Source organism: Panthera uncia (assembly GCF_023721935.1).
Source record: "Panthera uncia isolate 11264 chromosome A1 unlocalized genomic scaffold, Puncia_PCG_1.0 HiC_scaffold_17, whole genome shotgun sequence".
Lineage (NCBI taxonomy): Eukaryota > Metazoa > Chordata > Mammalia > Carnivora > Felidae > Panthera > Panthera uncia.
In genome coordinates, this window is record NW_026057577.1 from 127,929,860 (window position 1) to 127,952,525 (window position 22,666).

The 22,666-nt window shown below is 38.3% G+C and overlaps 1 protein-coding gene and 1 long non-coding RNA gene across 5 annotated transcripts in view; one reads left to right on the plus strand and one right to left on the minus strand.

Annotated features, from left to right (window-relative positions):
- The window catches only part of CDH6 (cadherin 6), a 74,627-nt gene extending 62,456 nt beyond the window's left edge, over positions 1 to 12,171 (minus strand). The window contains exons 1-2 of one of the 4 annotated variants that reach the window (XM_049648250.1): positions 11,844 to 12,171; positions 10,642 to 10,757 (exon numbers count right to left, since the gene is read on the minus strand). The gene's annotated coding sequence lies outside the window, so the exon portion shown is untranslated. Of the gene's footprint in view, positions 1 to 10,641; positions 10,758 to 10,816; positions 11,378 to 11,843 lie in introns of those variants that run through there. The other 3 variants (XM_049648247.1, XM_049648249.1, XM_049648248.1) reach the window with 3 other exon arrangements.
- Positions 8,499 to 18,782, plus strand: LOC125934687 (uncharacterized). The gene is made up of 3 exons (XR_007461491.1): positions 8,499 to 8,704; positions 14,888 to 14,993; positions 17,905 to 18,782. It is a non-coding gene; the product is annotated as an uncharacterized LOC125934687 (long non-coding RNA).
- The last annotated feature ends 3,884 nt before the right edge of the window (positions 18,783 to 22,666 follow it).

A 22,666-nucleotide genomic window follows, 5' to 3' on the forward strand; every position in this document is an offset into this window, starting at 1 on the left:
GGAGACTAAGCTATCACATTTATTACTAAAATAATAAAAGGCAGATTGGAAAGGTAGCTTAGTGTGACAGCCGAGCAGGCTTGCTAAGTAAACCCCAGCATTAGTCAGAGGCCCGCTGGAGTCAGGGTTGCATTTCGCTTTGTCTTTTACAAAAGCCACGGAGCAGGCTCTGATTCTACATGCAGCGCCAGAGAGAATGACTTCCTGCTCCCACTTCTGGACAGCTAAGGTACAGAACCTGGATGTCTGAAGAAATGATCCCAAGGAATCTGTTTTCATACTCAATAATTTAAAAAGATCATTAGATGGGGCGCCCGGGTGGTTCAGTCGGTTGAGCACCAGACTTTCAGTTCAGGTCACGATCTCACCGTTCATTCGTTGGAGCCCTCACGTCAAGCTCTGTGCTGACAGCTCAGAGCCTGGAGCCTGCTTTGGATTCTGTGTCTCCCTCTCTCTCTGCCCCTCCCCCACTCATGCTCTGTCTGTCTGTCTGTCTCTCTCTCTCAAAGATGAATAAATGTTAAAAAAATTAAAAAAATTAAAAAAGATCATTAGAGACATCTGTGATCTTGAGAGCCACTAAGTCATGTATTAATTACCAACAATTCTTGTATTCATAACTTTGCTTTTTGGAGTTGTTTACAGCATCACTAAAAGGAAAATGTATGAATAATTTACAGATGGGGAGTTTGAAGCTTCCCTTAAAATATCTTTCACTTCAGGTCAATCAATGCGTTCTAGGCAAAATGAATTCTTTTCCATCTTTCTTCATCTTTCCGACTACACACACACACACACACACACACACACACACACACACGAGGTGGGGGGCGAGAGAGAGCGAGTGAGCAAGCAAAAGGGATAATGATCTAGGTGTTTTTATGTGCTTTGGACATTTGCCGGTTAGCACTGAAAACTACATGCTATTCTCACCCAAAAGGGTAGCACTATTTATAGCTGTGTAGCTCTTTATACCAAGTTTTAATGGGAAAAAATAATCGAACCCCCACTTGATGTTTGGATAGCTTCATTCATTCAATGTGTTTTATGTAACATTTTATCTGCAGAGGATTCATAACCTAAATTAGATGCTTCTCATAATATCCTGGTGTAATAACTTAGAAGACATTTAATTGAATAAATACTGTATAACAACGTAAAGGGGTACTGCAACATTTAAAGATTTATTCCCTGAGACGTACTAAAGTTGAAGGAGGTCTGTGCAGGTAGTGGCATTTTAACTAATCCAGGCTAATGTTAACTGACCATCAAATTAAACCTTCACAGACAGGAAGACAATGTGCTTCAATGGGTTGCTGGATGTTTTATCAATTTTGATTGCCTTCATTTAAAAACTTTAATTAGAACCTCTGTTTATTTGAGTCAAATTGTGCATAAAATATCATGCAAAACATTTTAAGAGGGAATTTTAATTATACCACTAAAGAAATGCCCTTGTTCAATGTTTACTAAACACTTGCCAGAACAAGTTAATTAATACATGTTTAAATAAGTGAAAGAAAAGGAAGGGAAACAAAAAAAAAAATCACGTTCATCTTTTGTCAAGTTTTAGTGCAGTTGTCAAAGAAGTTCAATTTCTAATTTAACAACTGTGCTGTTACAGTGTACATGTGTAATTATAAACAATGGGGCACCGGAACACAATGATGGCCAGCGGAAAGCTAATTCCCACTGGAAGTTGTTGTTCAAAATAATTGTGCGTTGTTACTTGATGTTCTGCAGTCATCAAATCAAGCACTTTGTAGTGCTCATTCATCTATTTATTTATTCCATGGTAGAAGATTGGAATGTTCAGTTGGCATCTAATATGGACTTTTAATTGTTTAAAGCTACAGAAAAATGCTTTTTAATAGAAAAAGCATAATGTGTAGACAAAAAAAATTTGATGATGTTGAATTTTTAGTTCTCATTTTAATATGCCACCAACTTTTTGACTTTATTTTTTTTTTTTAGAATCCTAATTTTTCTCATGTATGAATGTAAACCATGATTGGCTATGTTAGTAAAGATTGATATTAGTAAACATTTGATAATTTACTAGAAAAGCAAAATGAAATCAATGTTTCTTGGATATACCCTATCTCAGTAGCTTTATGAAAAATTGGAAGAAAAAGTACCCAAATTAACTTAGAAATCTTCTGGAGAAAGAAAATGCACATATCCCATTAATGATCTCTACCATAATTAAGAAGCCTATTCTCTTACATAGCATAACCCACACAGTCCTATTGTAGTTTACTCCACTAGTGTTGAAACTGATCACCAAATTTCTCAAATCCTGTAAGAAGCCACAACCTGTGCTGGTTTGGGAAGCGACAGTGACTTAGGAGCAGGTCTCCCTTGGGTGTCCTACTTGAGGTTCCACTGATGGGCATGGCCAGGCCCATCAAGACAGTTAAATTAAGCCTCAACGGGATTGTTATAAAAATTACATATGATACAGTATGTAGAACACTCACCATGTTGCCGTGTAAACAGGCACTGAATATGAGTAGTATCCTTTTTGGTAAGCTCATTCATTGCTTACAAAGAACTGATCTTATGCAGTGCAAGAATAGTACATATGAACAATCTGCAGTCTTTGGGCCACTTAGTATTAGTAAAAAACATGAAGTCAAAATATCATAAAAGGCAGCCTACTTAAAAAACAAAACAAAAAGTGTTTTCTTCTATATATTATTTTTCTTTAAAAAATTTTAAAAATATTTATTTATTTTTGAGAGAGACAGAGCATGAGCAGGGGAGGGGAAGAGAGAGAGAGAGAGGGAGATACAGAATCCAGGTGGGCTGCAGGCTATGAGCTGTCAGCACAGACCCCGATGCGGGGCTCAAACCCAGGAACCACAAGATCATGACTTGAATTGAAATCCGATGCTCAACTGACTGAGCCACCCAGACAACCCTCTTTAAAAATTTTTTTAATGTTTATTTTTGAGAGAGAGAGAGAGAGAGAGAGAGAGAGAGAGAAATGGGCAGAGAGGGAGACACAGAATCTGAAGCAGGCTCCAGGCTCTGAGCTGTCAGCACAGAGCCCAGTGCAGGGCTCAAAACCATGAACAGCAACATCATGACCTAAGCCAAAGTCGGATGCTTAACTGACTGAGCCACCCAGGCGCCCTCCGACATCCCTCTTTTAAAGAAGAAAACTTTATATCTAGAAAAAAGCATGTTTGATACTTAAGCATGCCACTGACTTGCTCTGTAATTTCAGCTGGCAGGGGAAATAGAATTTCCTAATGAATTTTTCCTAATAAAATAAGAACCTGAAGTGCCAGCATGTTTGCACACCTACCAATTATGAAGTGAGTTTCCCAGGATATTAAAACTAAGCCAAAATATAATTTAGTCCTATAAACTACTGTCAAACTCAGCTGTAGTTACATTTGAAGGATCAGGAATTATTTGATTAGCAATTGATTAATGGGCTTTAATGTGACTGATTATTTTTTCCAAAACACAGAATTTCTTTGTAAAATTAGTATTTTTTCCTATGAAGAAAATATTATATGTACCTAATATATATGTATAGATATATATTTAAACACTGTAAAGGCATCTTTGAGAGTCAAGTGTTTCTGACATCCTAACCTTAGAAGATGTTGCAACTCTGTCACTGATACTTCAGATGACTGTAAATAAAAATCAGGTATCCGTAGTTATAAATACTCTGTTTCACATTTTCTTTAGCAACAGCAAAAAATTTCAATTAATTGAATCTCAGCCAACTACAAATAATGCCAGAAGTGCAATACTTGGTGTACCAGGTCATGGGCAACCATTAATTAAGATGCAAAGGATCAGCACTAAAGGCCCCCAATACCGGATTTTTGTCCCAGAATTTTTTTTTTGATGGGTATGGACTGAAATATCTATAAAATGCACTTTCAGCTATATGGGAAAAGAGAGAATTGGGTACACTCTTTATTTTGCTTGCTCTGGAATTTTTGATAAAGTTCTGAAGTGTCATTTTTGAAAATGAAGATGAAAATAATCTTACTTAAGGATTTTTATTTATAGACTAGAAAAGCCCTTTAAATTCCATGTTATATTTATTTGTTTAAATCTTTATTTTGAGAGAGAGAGAGAGAGCATGAGCACACTCTGCATGTGAGCACCAGCAGGAGGAGGGGCAGAGAGTGAGGAGAGAGAGAATCCCAAGCAGTCTCCGTGCTGTCAGCACAGAGCCCTATACGGGGCTCAGTCTCACCAACCATGAGATCATGACCCGAGCCAAAATCAAGAGTCAGGCACTTAACTGACTGAGCCACCTAGGCATCCCCATGTTATCTTTATTCTAAAGGAACACCGATTCAATGATTTTCCATTGGAGAGATGGAGGGGAAGATGAAGATCTTTTTAAAAATGGTTAAAGCCACCAAATGTGAAATTTGTAAACTATGATGTACTGATTTAGAAATTTTTCCCCCAAATAACCCCCCAAAAGGCCAATAGAAATTATTTTCAAGAGACAATCCACAATCTTTCATAGTATCTAAATTTTGAAGGGCAGTATAATGGTGTGCATGCCCATGTGTGCGTGCCTGTGTGGTGTGTGTGTGTGTGTGTGTGTGTGTGTGTGTTGCTTTCCAGAATGTAGATATTTCTTCATGTTGCTTTATGGTAGTTGAGTTCAAACAAGAAGAATTCTCAGAAAAAGATCAGTACAACTTGTTAGCCTCCAATTTATCATCCACCTATCCAAGATTTAATGGTTGTGTTAACCCGGAGTCTCAAGAATAATTATAGTCTAAACCAAGTCCTTAAAGTAAGGAGATGAAAAGAACTGTATAAAGTGAAGGCTGTCATGAAATAGAAATTGCACAAGCAAGGGAACTTTCATCGTGTTGAGTAAGTACTTTACTATGGGATTCTTTTTTAAATTAAGGTGCCAGGTAAGTTGGATGAAAATAAAATATGTATGATTAGCAGGGAATACCTTGGCCCAGAGTAGTTGGATAGGAGTGGAAAAAGGACAGAGAGGTGGCTTTTTCCCCCCAAGTCATTACCAGCTTAGTTCACAGAAAAGTTATTTCAAATACTTTCTTTGAAAGACTGCTTTGAGGTCTGCTTTTAATTTGAACAGTTAAATATCATATTCATGCCAATGAATCTTTTTCCTCGTTTTAATATCATTAAGAAGAAAGCCTCCCAGGCCAGAGTGAATAGTGTAATTGCTTAAAAGAAGAAATATATAACATGCATATTTAATTCAAACCTTTAAAACAATTTCCTTATGTTGACTTGGCACCTTTGTTTATGTAAGACAGCCTTTTAGTTTTTTAAAAAACTAAACTACATAGTACCATATGGAAAAATCTCTAGAATAAGATTTTAGCAAAATACTCTTTCACCGCTCTTTCTCCGGTTGTATCTGTCTTCCCTGGTTATATCTGTTTAGGCTGCAGGTCAGTTTTATAGGATCTTTAAATTTTCTAATACAATTAGAGTAAGCCACGCTGTATAAATCTGAAAACCTCCTAAGAACAAGATAGGAGGTATCATGAAACTTAGGTCATAAATTCTACAAACAAGTGCTTTGAAATTTTCCATGTCTTGAAATGCTCCCACCAACTGAAGAATATTTGTTTTTGTGAAAACTTTCTAAAAAATAGAATGAATCGCCACTTTTCATAGCTCAACAGATTGCTGTCTGCATGCACGACATTTCCTACTGCTTATAACTAAAGAGAAATGACTTTGGCACTTTATCTGTTTGATGAAAGACTGTTATTGCTGTTGCCCTGTGAGACACCAAGCCACCTGCCACAGCATCCCTGGCTGTCTGAGGCAATCCTCTCCAGTTGGTGTGGGAATAGAAAACCAATATGTCACCGGATAGAAGTAGCCACAGCATTCCAGCTAAGAGATTGGGCTTTGGAATCAGCCAGGTATAAGTTGAAATTTTTATTTACTTATATGACTTTGGACCTGTTAGGTAGCCTTTTAACGTTTTAGCCTTTTCACTTTTAAACTGAGGATGGTCATACTTAGGTCCCGGGGTATTAATGTGGAGATTGAATGACAGGGTGTACAGAGGGAGTAGATACATGATAGCTATTACTAGGTCATATTTTGGTGAAGGTCTGAGGGAGTGAAAGCTTTGGAGATGTTTTTCTTTTCCATCATAACTTTCAGATATGGTGGCTCACTGCCCCTCAAACTTTTCTGCGGAAATGTACTGAATAAAGATCCCTCAGAGGTATGAGAGCAGGACCGAATGGGTGAAATTTATTAAAGCCTTCAATTTTAAACATTTCAGCATATTTTGTATTCTACTCAATAATAGATCTAAATTGTTTTATTACTCATTTTTGCCCCTCAAATCTTGTAAATCTGATGCTCTGGTGTTACCTTCACACTGTGGCTTTGCCTGGCCTCTGGTACCTGTGGGGCATAAGAATGGCCAGCTTGGGGCCCACTGCAGAAAAACCAGACAATTCAGATTTCCATTAACTCTGCTTCCTAGTGCCCTTGTGCTGATGGTAGGCAGAGCTTTCTTTCTCTGACCACTCCATCTCATTCCAAAATGAAACATAGTCAGGGTAGGTATTCTCTTATGGATTATCCTTGCCATTTTAATTAAAAATGTTGGCTGATTTGGCTGAGAAATAGGGTGCAATGGGGAAGGGGAAGGGGATTGAGAGAAAAAAAATTTATTTCTTAGTGAAAAAAATTAAGTAAAATGTATTAAATGGTAAAACATATGCCACTTTATGTTGGCCCTTCCCCATCCCTATGTTGGTGTCCTTTAAGAAAATGTTAAGATAGCCTTAGAATCAGGAGGGTTGCTTAAAGATTATGGTATATGCTCAGTAGGGGTTGAATTTCATTCTATAAATCTTGGGAAAACTTGCGGGTAATTTTGCAGATTAAGTGGGGAGGAAGATAACATGCTTTGGGTGACTTGCTATGTAGACAACTGGGTCTCAGCTGAGGCTAAATAACATTTCTTGTAAGTAAAAATTCAAGATAATAATAAATCAATACAATAAATAAACAAATAAATAACAATAATGTTGCATAAATAAATAATTTCATGATATAAATAATAAAATAGTTGTATTAGTTCTCAGCCTTCTGTCACTCTGATAGGTTAAACAACTATCTAAGTCTTTTTTCTCTTTTTCAAGTTTTTATTTAAATTCCAGTTAGTTATCATACAGTGTAATATTAGTTTCAGGTGTAGAATTTAGTGATTCATCACTTACATACAACACCCAGTACTCATCACAAGTGCCCTCCTTAATGCCCATCACCCGTTTGGCCCACATGTGAGTGAGTCTGTTTCTTGGTTTGCCTTTCCTTTTCCCCCCATGTTCATCTGTTTTGTTTCTAAAATTCCACATGTGAGTGAAATCATATGGTATTTGTCTTTCTCTGACCACTTAGCGTTATATTCTCTAGCTCCATCCATGTTGTTGCAAATGGCAAGATTTCATTCTTTTTTATGGCTGAGTAATATTCCTCTGTGTGTGTGTGTGTGTGTGTGTGTGTGTGTGTGTGTGTGTGTGTGTGAGTGTGTATCACATCTTCTTTATCCATTCATCTGTTAATGGACATTTGGGCTCATTCCGTAAATTGGCTGTTGTCAACAAAACTAAAAGGCCACCTATGGAGTGGGAGAGGATATTTGCACATGACATATCTGACAAAGGGTTAGTATCCAAAATATATAAAGAACTTATAAAACTGAACATCCAAAGAACAAATAATCCAGTTAAAAAATGGGCAGAAAACATGAAAAGACATTTTTACAAAGAAGACATACAGATGGCCAACAGATATATTAAAAGATGCTCAACATCACTGGGCATCAGGGAAGTACAAGTCAAAAGTACAATGAGATATCACCTCATACCTGTCAAAATGTCTAAAATTGACAACACAAGAAAAAACAGGTGTTGGTGAGGATATGGAGAAAGGGGAACCCTCTTGCATTGTTGATGGGAATGCAAACTGGTGCAGCCACTCTGGAAAATAGTATGGAGGTTCCTCAAAAGGTTAAAAATAGAACTACCTTACTATCCAGCAATTGCACTACTAGGTATTTACCCAAAGGATACAAAAATATTAATTCAAAGGGATACATATGCCCCAATGTTGAAAACAATTATCCAACTTAAAAATAAAACCCCATAGAGTCTGTCCTCTGTTCACCATCAGCCTTTGCAACCCTTTGTGCTGGGAAACATAGGTTGAAGAAATTAAAGAGATAATTGTGGTACTTGTTAACATTTCATCCTGGTCAAAGGCCCATAAGGTAGATAGAGGGAAGAAGAGAGAGAGGGAAAAAGAGGGAGATTAAGAGCAAACTCTGCGATGGTCCCCTAATAATTGGGGAAAGGATGGAAATCAAATCTAAACTTATCTCCCACTGTTTGTTTACATTTTATGCAATGAAAGTAATATATACTTGTTGGGGCCCATGACATATTTGGCCTTTATTACTTCATAGATGGGCTATTTATTGTCTCAATTCTGTGTCATACATGTGTGATGATCAAAACAAACTTGTCTTACTGTAAATCTTCCCTTCTCAGCTGGGGCTTGCTTCCTGCTAGAAGTACGTGGTGGAGAAAGGGACAGGGTTTTGCTGTTCCCACTCTCCCAGTCCTGAGGCCCCAATTCATTAGCTTCAGTGCCTGCCTCCTGTCAACATTGAAGTTGTTAGCAGGGAGGAAGGGTAAGGTAATGGGACAGTACTTTATGCTTTCTAGGCCTGTCAAATTGTTCAAGCTGATGTTTCCGTGTGGCTCAAGTATATTATTAAAATGGACTTTCCTATCTTGGGGCACTTTGATGGGCTACTAAGAGATTTCTTACTTCTGGCCCCTCTTCTACAGCCCCCTTGCTCCAGGCTTATATGGTCTACTCAGGATGGCCTAAGAGGACTATTCACGGCATCTGGACACTTTTATATTCTTCATGCTGAGGTCACCTTGCTCCCCCAGGAGGCTCTATTGTATAGAGCCTGATGACCACCCCTCCTCCACTGGTTCTTTTCCCTTTGGCCTACATGTGTTCCCAGGAAACACTCACATACATATCCCTACACACTCCTTGGAATGCCCCAGGTCTCTTGCCCAAATAGTGAGGTAGTCCCTCTCTCAGACCCCAGTTGACAGCCTGCTCTCCCTGTGTCCAGCGTGAGCCAGGAACTGGCCCCCTTTGTGTCGCCCAGCTGCAGGGGCACCTCTCACAACAATCTGGGTGGTCCCGTGGATGTCTCTCTTAATACTGAAGTCTCTCTTGATTAGGTTTAGGATGGGAAGGTGGCAGACCCTCCTACAAAGGAGGGTGGCGATTCGGTTATGACAGAGCCTGCCAGTAATCTCCCCTTGAAATCCTCACTCTGATCCCCTTTTATTTTCTCCGCCTGGTGAGGCTGGCCTTCGTGCCATTTATGAATTCAGCACCTGATGGGAGTTGAACCCACATCCTTGTTGCCCATGCTATCTTGGTAACTGAGTTTTAACTGGGTTAAGGAGAGTCTTCTTCCTTACTATACACAAATCTGGCTTAATTCAATTAGGTAAAATAAGCAAACTCCCCATGATAACTAAATTTAAAAATATAGAAGCATGTCATCAAAATTAAGTCACTGCAACACATTTAACTTCTCTGGCAGGTAATTGGGCACTTAGAGTTTGATTTGACCATAAAAACAAGTCTGCACAAAATCAGTCTGAAACTGTCATAAAAAGAAATGAACTTTAAGACTATCAAATTCACATTGTGAGCTTTTTCCTCGAAAAGCGATATTTATAGGCTTGGTGCCAACCCTGTAAATGCAATCTGAAGCAAACATTTCCTTTGCACATTTTCATGAGATGCCTTTGATTATGTTGAACAGAGAGTGGATAAGATACTGGTTTGTTTTAAAGTTGTATAGCAGAGTTCCAGGTTTGAGCATGAGCTGTAGTTACCTCTGGGATTGCAACTGGTCTAGATGTGCCTGGCAGACTCTTGGGGGTCAGTCTGCCTAGAGTCTGTGAGCATGAGGCACCATGATGCCTCCCGGGAGAGAAATTGTCCTCAGGGAGGGAAGTGTCAAGTAGACAAGCTTGAACCTGTAATGAAGCCTCAGCCATCACATGGGAAGGACAATTCTGAGCACAGCATGATGCTGCCATTTGGATTTGTCCCCTTAGGGACTCAGGCCTGGATCTTACGGAGGAGGGGGCTGCAAAGAAACTGAAAGAGCTATTTTCACTAAAATCTTCTGAGACACTGAAGATTCAGATGACCTGAATATTCCCAAACCCCCGTTGATCCCTGTGCCTTCCTGACTAGAAAAAGCAGCACCTCCTCTGTCTGTTAGACTGATATAATCTTGCTTAAAGACAGCCTAGTAACCCCAAATCTGGATAGTTACCCTGCAAGGGGATGACAGCTCTCCTCATGTCCCCACCTTACCAGGCATCACTGCCTCTAGACCTGTATCCAGCAGTGGACCTCATTGGGCCTCCATGGGGCCAATTACAAAACCAGATCCAAGAGAAGAAGTCTCTCACAGAAAAGAACTGTAAGATTTTGAGGAATATGTGCTTGAATGGATTCTAAGGGTTTTATAGCAGGTAAGGAGGAACACAAGTTTAGACTGAGCATGTGTGCACTTACCAGGTATTCTTGGTTCTGTGTGTTTGGTTGGTTAACTCAAAAGTGGCTTCAGCCATTGCCAGTGTTGAAAGAAGTTCAGAGGCCAGAGATTCATTGGTATAATATAATAGAAGGAACTGAAAGATTTAGGGAGATAGGAAGTTGAAGTGGATATATTTTTTTACTATTCACCCACCTTAACTAGACAGCCTTCAAGCTACCTCTACGTGTCCCAGAGAATACTCCTTTCCTTCATATACTGAGAAAATATACCAGCATTCTTGCAAGGGGCCATGGGGTTGTTCTCTGTAGGCTGGTGATGAATGTGGTGATGCCACTATTGAAATGGACTTCTTAGTTGCCGTGGTGATTGTATGCTGCCAGGATGGTAGAGGCAAGGTGCAGTATATGGCTTCAAGAGACAAGGTGGGCATGGCATCATAATACACACTTCGGCCAGAGTGGTGACCTGTGGAAATCTTTGGTGGCAGCTACTGGATCGTAGAGATCTTAGGACTAAAATAGTCTGCTAAGGTCTTCCTTGATCTGTAGAGCTGATAGACTCCAGATTTGGCAAGCAGACTCACCCCATATAGAGACCAAGCCTTTAACAAAATTCTAAGACTTGAGGCAATTCCTAGACCTAGTAACTGTGAATGAAGAAGAGGCTTGAAATCTTTGAGATCAGACTTTTTATAGAACCCAGCCTTCCCTAAGGGTCTTGTAACTATTTACCAGAGTTACTGTGTACAAGGAAAGAGAGAGATCCCAAAGTCTTCACACTGTTAGCGGTGGCCTCTCTCTGAAATTCCACTGGGATGGTATTGCTTTTGGTTTACTCTGTTAGACAGAGGGATCTCCTTTGACTTCCACTTGACTCCTTCTATTACAATGCTCCCATTCCAGGAATCAGGGAGCTAATGTAGAGATTTAGTTCTTGAGTTTATCTGTTCCAACTACTGTTCCAACTATATACTCAGTAACTGAATTGTAGTGGGCATGTGGACACTGGCTTTGAGATGAAGTTAATCCTGGGGCCCAGATGCCACTGTGGTATACTAGTCACGATGGGGGTTTAATGGAAGTCAAGAGGAAAGTGGAATGTATTTTATACTTGATTATGGTGAACAGAGAGTGGATAAAATATTGGTTTGTTTTAAAGTGATGTAGCAGAGCTCCAGGTTTGAGCACGAGCATGGTATAAAATCCAAAACAGTTCTTACCACTCTGTAAGGAGGACTTGGAAACAACTTGGCTGCAGGTCAATTCTATCAGATCTCTTCCCTCCTGGAGTAGGCACTTACACTGGGTATAGATTTGCTTCCCCTGCATGCCATGATTCTGCTGCTACTGCCATCCATGGACTTAACATTGCCATATTTGCTGTCATCATAATAAGCCACCCAATATTGCTCTGAATAAGAAACTTCTTTTATTCCTATAAAAGGAATTCCTAAAAAAAGTCAAGCAATGGGTGAATGCCCATGGGATTTTCTGATGTTACCATTTACCCAATTATCCTGAATCAGCTGGCCTTAAAGAAGAGTGAGTTGGCCAACTGAAAACTCAGTTACAGATGCAATTGGGAGACATCATTGTGAGACCGCATCACTGTCCTCCATTATGCTCTAATCTAGTGAATAGCATATGGTGCAGTTTCTCCATAAATAGAATTCCTGGAGTAGAATGGCAGCTCTCATTATTACATCTAAATTTCACTTATAAATATTTTATTTCTCAATCTCACAGACTTGGGCTTTGCTGGTTTAAAGATCTCATGATGCAAAAAAAAAAAAAATCGCCTCCACTAAGGGACATAACAATAGGTCCATTTAATTGAATGTTGGGACTGCCACCTGGTTATTGGGCTTTGCATGCCACTGGGCCAACAGGGAAATAAGATGTCACTGTGTTGTGGGATTCTGTCTGATTATTTGGGCGGGGGGGAGTTGGTGCTCTATAATAGGGGGTAAGAGGATCCCAGGTATTTTCTTAAGTGACAGTCTTGCCATGGAAGGTGGTAAAAGAAGTAAAAGGAGAGTGGAACAGCCCTATAGCAGAGACTGTGATATCACCAAAACACATTTCCTTTTTCCTCCTAGGTACAGGGCTATATTGTAGTTTCCAGCCTGCCTTGCATCTAGTAGTGAGCATGTGACTGGGATCTTTCAGTGGATTGTGAAGAAAGCATTATATACTACTTGCAGCCCTAGCCTGTGAAAACCTCTTGTGCAATCTTCTGTGTCCTCTTTCCTTTGAGGCTGAACGTTGAGAATTCCAGGGCTTTATAGCAGGGCAGAGCTATAAGATAGAAGGAGCCAGGCTATCAGAAGACATCATCGTCAGTCCAAGGACACTCTCTTTGGGCTTTATTTCAAAAAGGAATAAATGTCCTTTGGGTAAAACCACTGACAATTTCAGATTTATCCGTTACAGCAGCCGGCATTACCTCAACTAATTATAAACCCCTTTAAAGCATGATTGTCCCACGAGTCAATGGCACACTTAAAAAGAAAGTCTGACCACAGGACTTTATGCCTCTATTCTATTCAATAAGAATGCTCTCTGGATGAGGAGATCCAAACAGCAAGAGACCACAAAGAAATCTAAACACAAAGGTTGGAAAAGTTTGAGCCAGAGAGGATCTCTCACCCTAGGAAACTGCAGTTGGGGGGCCCTTGTTGGATGCCTGAAACACTCACACTTGTTTCTTTCTCATGGGAGAGCTTTATCTCAAATGTCTGCCACACAGCCAGTGTTGATGGTCAAGGGACACCATGGCCAGAATGATAAGAGACACTTGCTTTGTCCATCTCTTTCATCTCTGCACTTGATGATGAGGATCGAGAACCAGAAGATTGGTGGTAATGAGGAGGAGGGAAATAGGTTGTCTCCCCTCCATGTTCTGGGCACTGCAGCCTAAATGCGATGGAGGCAGCGAGAGAGGTTGAGCTCAGACCTGCCATTGGAACATTCAACTGGACAGAACTAGCCTGGCCTATAAAACAGCAAGGCAACCAGAAAGTTATGGAATTTGCCCAAGATAAATAGGGTGGGGAAAAGAGATTCAACAGAGCATGTGAGAATGTAGCAACTGGAGGAATGGAAAACCATTTCATACTGTTCGACTCTGTTAAACAGAGGTTAGAGTGACACTATCGTCACAGGCTCTCTACGTTTCCCTCTATGTTGCCAGATGAGCATGGAGAATGATGAGAACGAATCCTAGCATTATGACTTATAATTGTGGGAGAAATAGTTTCATATTAGTAAACAAAAATTGCTGTGTTTTCTTCTTGGCAATTGGTGGGCTGTCTGAGAAGATGGAGGTTTTCATGAGGGAGGGGGGAAAGAGGAATTCTTGCTGGAGTTTTGTGGGATATAAGGTGGAGGTCTCATTTATTTAGCATTGTATTTTCTGCTCTAAAAGTGACCTAAATGATCTGGCTGTGCCCTACCGCACTTTGTCTCTAAGTGAAGGTCAAGATGCCTCAGGCGCTGATGTTGGTGAAAATATTCCCTCACTTGCCCTCCATGAGCCAATGTTTGTGGTCTGGCACACTGTGTTTGCTTCTCCCTCTTTCCCCAGCTGGAAGGAAGAATACACAAAGCTAGCATTTCCTACAGGAAATTTCCTCCAAGTGTGTTCCACAGGAATCTAGTTCCATGGGATGTTTAGTGATGCTACAGAGGAAGAAAAAAATTCTCTATGATCAAATCACTTGGGTAAATCTGGATTAAACAAAGAAGAGTTTTTTTTCTTTCTTTCTTTTTAACAGAACTTTTCTTAAACTCTATGATGCTAAAGTATGTGCTGGAGCTCAGGACAGAAATACCAAGAGCACAATTTCCCAAACTTCTACATCTGCCCCCCGCTTTTTTTTTTACCCCAGAGGACTGAGTGTTCATCAGCCCATACTTTGAGACCTGCTGCTCCAATTCAGTTCCCCTTTTGCAGAAAAAAAAACACAAGTAATGAATTGATGTGAATAAAAAGAGAAAGTGAAATTCTATTCATTTATCTAAAAGACCATTTGAAGAATTGTCTGTGTGAAAATCATGTGCTTTTTTTTCCCCTGGACTAGAGAGAGGGCAGACCGTCCCTTGATAAAGTGAATTTCCAGTGAAACAGGAATGCATGTTTCATCCCAATGCCAAAGAGCTATAGATTCCTCTGTGACTCTTCTAATATGTATCTTTTATGCAAGTGAGTTTTAAAATGAATACTATGCATTTGTCTTGTCAGATTTTTCACTTTTCATCACAGGCGCCACCTTTAAACTGCCCATGTGGATAAGAGAAGCAGCACCTGCAAGTCCCACATTTTGTTACAATCAGAGCAGACCCTAAGTTCACCTTGCTTCCAAAGGCGAGTTTATTAGCCATTTATTTATAAATATTTGTTTCCATATACTTCTAGGAAATGCTTTTTTATACCACTGCACATCTTTATATCAATGATTTCTGATGAGCTAAATTTTATACAAAAATTCTGAATATAAATGGAGAAATAATCTTCTTCCGAAATAGAGATTAGAAATATGGATTTGGGGGGCACCTGGGTGTCTCAGTTGGTTAAGCATCTGACTTCAGCTCAGGTCATGATCTTGCAGTTAGTGAGTTCGAGTCCTGTGTCAGGCTCTGTGCTGACAGCTCAGAGCCTGGAGCCTGCTTTGGATTCTGTGTCTCCTTCTCTCTGTGCCCCTCCCTCACTCACTCTCTGACTCTCAAAAATGAATTTAGAAAAAATTAAGAAAAAGAAATATGGATTTGGTAATCACCTAAAGTATGGGAGCAATGAGTAAGTCAATTCTCATTATTCAAAGAAATAAATCTAAACTTCCAGTCAAGAAATCTAGTTTCTATTTCTTTTGTGTTTCTAATAAGTTCTGTGGCCATTGGCAAGTTTCTTCATTTTTCTAGGCCTCAGTTTCTTCAACTGTAAAATAAGAGGGCTGGAGATGATATCCTCTAGGGATCTTTGAAGCTATAAAATTCTGATTCTATTTGTTTTCCCCATATTTCCACATTTAGCAGATTTCATTAGGTATCTGTCATTGTGATGCCCCAAAGAGGAACAGTTATGGTTTCTAGAACCACACATCTATGGAATGTTGAAATAGATGACCTAACTGGAAATATCATACCCCATTATTTTATAAAGGATAGAACCAGCATGGATCTTCTAACCATCAGTCAAAATTGCATTTGGGCATTTGGCTACTTAAGTGTGTCAATTTTTTTCCTAAATGTAGATAGAGAAATAAATTTATGACTCGAAATTCAAATCTTTTTTTTTTTTGAGAGAGAGAGCATGAGCAGGGAGGGGCAGAGAGAGAGGCAGAGAGAGAGAGAGAGAGAGAGAGAGAGAGAGAATCCCAAGCAGGGTGCACACTCAGCATGGAACCCAATGTAGGGCTTGATCCCACAACCCTGGGAGCATGACCTGAACCCAAATCAAGGGTCAGATGCTCAACCGACTGAGCCACCCAGGCGCCCCAGACTAACTTTTAACTTTTTAGGGAAAAACTGATATAGTCATAGCACAGAGAACAGGCAAACATTTCTAGAGCTGTGATGACCCATATAGTAGCCACTTGTTACATGGTTCCATCGAGCACCTGAGATGTCGCTAGTCTGAATTGAGATGTGGATAAAATACATGCCAGATTTTGAAGACTTGGCAGGGAAAATAAAAGGGTAAAATACATCACTAGTAATTTAAAAAATATTGATTGAATGCTGAAATGATAATACTTTGGATCTGTTGGGTTAAATAAAATATATTATTAAAATTAATCTTACTGTTTCTTTTTACTTTTTAAAATATGGCTATTAGAAAATGTAAAATTACATATGTGGCTTTTATTATATTTCTAGTGGACAGTGCTGTTCTAAGGGATTCTGTCATGCTAATGAAAGTAAAGATGCTTTACATACCAACGCTGAATTCTACTTTATCCCTGTAGAAACATGAACCAATATAAGTAGCTCCAAACTTTGAAGTAGGCTCTGTTTCAAATTTTTATGTCACTTTTCTCTCAATTAGAATGATTTTTTTTTACATTGAAACAGTATTATGAAAGACTGGATAGTTTCCTAGATCCTTCTATAGTTTATTTTACCTTTAGTGCAGCTAAGATATTACATATTAGCAATCGAAATATTAGGATGGTAATTAAATAAATGAATAAAACAAGAAATCTTTTTGTTTGTTTTGGTTATTTATGCTTGAGTCAATTCTGTTCAACCAAAAGAAAAATATAAGATGATAGAAAACCTCAGTGAGCTCCTTCAGAGGACTGTGAGGCACTTTCAAAGATTTAAATCTTGTGTCTGTCATTACTTCAGAAGTCACTGTTTCACTGTCTTTAAGACATATGTAATTCTTTCTTTCTTTCTCTTTCTTTCTTTCTTTCTTTCTTTCTCTTTTTTATGATTATTTATTTTTGAGAGAGAAAGAGAGAGACAGAGTTCTAGCAGGGGAGCGGCAGAGAGAGAGAGAGGGAGACAAAGAATCTGAAGCAGGCTCTAGGCTCTGAGCTGTCTGCACAGAGCCCCACACGGGTGGTGACCAGGAGCTCGAACCTATGGACAGCCAAATAAAGACCTAAGCCAGAGTAGGATGCTTAACCAACTGAGCCACCCAGGAGCCCCAAGACGTATAATTCTTTCACTTCGTTGTTACTTATTGCCAAGAAACAATTACAGGAATTGTTTTGATATGCGACGGTAAAAACAAAAGAGAAATAGAAGCAGAATTTAGAAAGAGTTCTTTCTGCTTTCAGAAGGACAACTGAACCGAGATAGCTTGCTCTGAATTTGGGTGCAAGCCAAACCGTGTTGGGGTTGGAGAGTATGGGAACAGAGAGGGATTGAAGGCCACTCCTCTGTATGGCCTTTCTTTAAAATAGTACTTTGCAAGGAGTTCATTTCAGTTCTCAGCCTGAAAGCACAGTGTTCTACAATAGCAAGATAATTTTCCCTTTTGATTGTTTCTTTTTGAATTATTAATCCACAATAGAACTTGACTATCTTAAACCCAGCGACTACTACCTGACAGCTACATCCTAGACTGAAAAATCTCTAAACTTAAAGTTTAAGATAATTTGAAAAATCTCCAATGGCCAATGACTCAATCAATTATGCCTATGTAATGAAGCCTCCATTAAAAAATCAATTTATTACTTATTTAAAAAATCAAATACAGGAATATTTGAGTAAATATTTAGGTGGTCCTAATTTCAGAGTATCTCTTTTTTCCCCCTTCAAGTGTTCAGGGAGAGGAAGAACCTCGAGAAAAGGAAAGAATTAGCACCTTCTCTGCACCAGGCATTGCGAGAGGAAATGGAAAAATCTTTGGAATTTTTAACTCTTGCAACCATCCTGTGGGGTAGACATGACCATCTGCATTGACTGATGAGGAAACTAAGACTCGGGGGTTTCCAAGAAGTTGCCTAAGCTGCTCATGTTTGCACAGCGAGCAGTACGAGGGTCAGAAATGGACTTGGTATCTTGTGACTTAAGCGCCCATTTAATCTTGTGGCTTCCTCTGCTTTGTCTCCCAGAGAAAATGTGAGAGGAAGAACATTGCATGGAAGAGAAGGATGCAGGTGTGGAACATATTTCACATGCAAAGAAATACTGGGGAAAAAACGGTCGAATCCATTCTCTTACCTCTGTCTCTGGAATGAGAAGTCAATTTTTAATTATATGGGTAAGGTTGACCAGGACCAACGTATCAAAAATGCCGAGTTCAGGGTTGGAGATTAAATATAAAAAAGAGGTTCAATTTATTACTGTTTGGAAGAAATAAACATCCACATGTAAGAAAGAGACTGGGATCTCTCTGCCTCCAGCCTGCCCTTGACCCTGAGGTGAACAGTTTGAAGTATGATCTCTCGGGACAATAAATGAATAGTGAGTGGAGAACATGATTCAATGTTAATGCCATTATATTCTGGGGTGATGATCAAGTGTGGGAAATCATGTGGCTATCACCATCTGCTGACACCATCCTTTTTGGGGGCACGGATTTGCTCAGGTCAGATAACATTCTTGGGAGCCTACCCAGGGATCTTTTTTGCCTTGTGATAACATAGACCCTAAACCCTGTGCCTGATTCATTCCTTTCCAACATGTTTCTGATTGCTAACCACTTATTAAACGTTATTCGATATGCTTACCTACTTTGTTCAGCTGTCTTAAATCCTCTCTGGAACAAGACAAGATTTAAATAAACAAACTGGGTTCATTTGTTCTTAAACATGCTACCTTGCCAAACAGTCATTTTTCTGCGTGTTTAAAAATATAAGATAGCTAAATGGCAATGTATTCTTAAACATACAAATCTAAGTGGATTTCCTTCTGAAATGAGATAAATTTTGCTCTTTATCATCTTATCAGCATGATTCCACAGTACTCCCCATGCATCTGAAATCACATTGAATAAGGTACTAACTATGATGAAATACAGTTAGGGGAGAGAACGGTGCATTGGGACCCTCTTCTCCATTCAGATATTGGGCACAAATATTGATGTGAAATCCCAGCACAAGAGGCCAGATTTTCAAATTCTGCTTATCAAAACAGGTTTATAGCCAGCACATTCAAGTATAGAGGACAAAATGACACTAGGAGACAGGGGGAGAAGGGAGGGGGGGTTCCTTCCAAGCAGAGCCTTCCTCTTTATCCCCAAAAGGCATACATGAAAAACAACAAGGCTAGCTGAAAAAATTGGGAGAGGATATAATGATGTTTGCGGTAGGACAGAATATGTGGCAATGAGTTCACCACACGGCTGAGCTCGGGAAAGGCTGTGTACCCCTGAATACTAAGTAGATCAGATAGAAATAGGCCTCTTTCCCCCCTGCTTCACATCAGCCTCATTCACATTGCGTTCACATCACTTCTTAATTAGGGGAGTATATTATACTTCAATGGGTCATTATAAACTATAACTGAAATAAAGTTGAGTGATTTGTTTCAGTGAAAGACACCTTGATTGAGGTGGTTATTAGTAAACTATAAAATACATTGAGGGTAATTGGTGTGAGCACTATCATTATTTAGTGATGTCTCAATTTTTCCCATTAATTTTCCTGTGATTAAAGAAAATTACTTACATTTGGCCAATTGAAAATAGAAAAGAAAAATCATTTGCCAAAGCACAAACTTGCTATTTATATTTGAACCATTAATAAAATTTATACTTCATGATAAATTCTTATGTATTTTTAGACATGTGCTTCTTATGCAAGAGCCTGGCAAATGTTTTCTTTTGTTCAAAACATGAATGGAAAAAAAAATTCTTAGCAATTAAAAGCAAATAAAACTGCAAATATCTATCCTGTAGTACAAACAATAGGCATAAATTAATACAAATAAGGTGAACTAATGTCCCAGAAGGTCCACAGATCCCTTCTTCTGATCAAAGGAATACAAAATTGAAAAACAGGTATTTATATTAAATTTAAATTATACAATTTTCTTAATTTTTTTAGAAGCTCACTATAACTTCTTGCTTGTGTTATAGGATCTTCAGTTATTGGCATTTTGTTTTGGATTAAAAAAAAGAAAATATATTTGGCAATGAGATTGTCTTTCATTTGTTCCTTGAAAACAAGAAATTATTTGTTTGGTTTTCATTTCTATAAATAAATTACCCATTTGAGGCTTGTTTCTCCAAAATGAAGGGTTTATGCAATCAGTCATGCATAAAATGTGTTATTTTCCTTCACTTAGTCCAGTAGCTGTTTGCAGAGAAATTGTATGAGCAGTTAGTTTTCACTGTCATTACGGCAAACCAGAGACAGAAGAATAAGGGAGAATAGTAGAAATCAAATAGAGGAAAACTCTAAATGTACCATGATGGCAGATAGCAATAAAACTGTCGGCTCTGAAATGAAACCTCAGGACAATATTTCTTTATAAATATATGGGCGCAAAGAAGCAACTCAAATCACAAAATTATTCTTTTGTTGTTGTTGTCTCTGATATAATGTATTGGCTGAAAAAGTGGAAGTTTTCTAACTTTCTAATAGGGCAAGAAAATAATTGTTATGTAACTTCAAAACTATAGAGTATATGTGACTGTAACTATATATAGTTATAAGTATACTATATATACTTATATATATAACTATATATAAGTTATAAGTATAAAGAGAATATGTATGTGTGCAGATCTATACACATATGTGTGATTCTATATGCATTATGTATATGTATGCGTATATGTATGTATTATAGATATGTGCATGTATGTGTATAAATTTGGGGTAATTGTCATTATATTAAGAAAGTAGGCCTGGAGCCTAGAAAAAAAGACACGTTTATCTCTCTAAACTCTGACCAAATACATGGCCGGTTTTGGGGAAGGGTTGTCACAGAAGAAGTGAAACAAAGAAGTAGAAACGAAGCAATGCCATTGTTAAGTGATTTACAGTGGGATCCCCAAGTAGACATGGAAAATAGTGGTGGATTGGAATGTGATTCCCCATTCACTTTCCCTTTCCTTCTAGATAAGATTCTGAATGGCAGACATTAGGAAAATAGCATCTTAGCTCCTAGTAACTTTCATTTGTTGTCTTTGTTCTATGGACACATTCCCATTCTCAACCTGTAATAGTTTTGCTAAATTTAAAGATGTGACTTAATTAGCAGACACATATACATTCAATATATGTGATAAGACTCATAATCCATTAAAAAATACAGACACAGCCTTTGAATTTTATCCCAGTGTATAGAAATGTACAAAGTCACATATTTCCTTTTCTGGTATTATTTTAGTATAATCTTTGCATATATTTAGAAATAATGTGTCATAAGTTTTTGTTACAACATCAGACAAGGTAAGATATTAATAAAGAATAAAAATATACCCTTAATTGCAATTATTATTAGGATAGAGTCTTATAAATTTCTAGACTTTAAAATCTAATATTATATCAAAATACTTATTAAGCACACACTGTAAAAGGAATAGCGTTACGAAAAAGAAATTTTGAGATATTGACTATCACCATAACTTTCCATTTACTTAAAAGTCATCAGAATTGAAAATTTAATAACCTAATCATTTATTGAGAATTATTTTTGAGTTCCTTTTATGCCCCAGACACAAAGTCCTGCCTTGTGGGGTTTACATTCTGGCGGAGGAGACAGACTATAAACAAATGAATGATAGGTAAGTAATATATTTTGGATCATTGATAAGACCGTTAGAGACAAAATGGACTGGGTAAAAGGATACTGAGTTACGGGGGTGGGGGGTCTGTTTCATGTAGGGTCAAGGAGGGTCTCTTTGTGAAGAAACTGGAATCATGATGAGCCACTCATGGGAAAAACTGGTGGAACTTTCTTACAGAGGAAACAGCAAGTGCCATGGCCATAGGAGGAAGCAAACTCCCAACAGTCTTAATAGAGAAAGGCCACTAGGAGGTGAGATGACCAGAAACTGTAATGAGTAACAATAAGTAATAACAAGGAAATAGGATAAGTTTGGTAGTTTTATAACACATTTCTCCTTTCTGAGCTTTTATACTTTATAAGATAACTTTTCTGGTATAAAATATACTCCTTAAAATATATAGTCTCTCTGTATGTTTGTGTACATGTATATATCAATATGTGTGTGCAGCATGCATATGTATGTGTGGATGTGTAATATGTGTGTATGTATATATGTGTGCATGTGTATGTATATAAACATTACACGTGCATGTATATGTAGGTGTATATTCATCTGTTCATTTCATGTTAAGAGTATGGCATAGTGGACTTTGGATTGCCTAATTTGCATGCTGTCTGTGACCTTTGAAAGGTTCTTTAACCTCTTTGTGCCTCTGTTTCCTCATCTGTACAATGGAGATTATTAAAGTACTTACTTCAGAGGGATGCTGTGAGAATTAAATGCACTAATATATGTCAAGCTCTTAGTGCCTGGCAAATAGTATAAATGCTATATAAATGTTACTTTTATAATTTCCTCAACAGCTGGCATTTTATCTGAGTGAGTAGAATGTATTTATTCATTCCAACT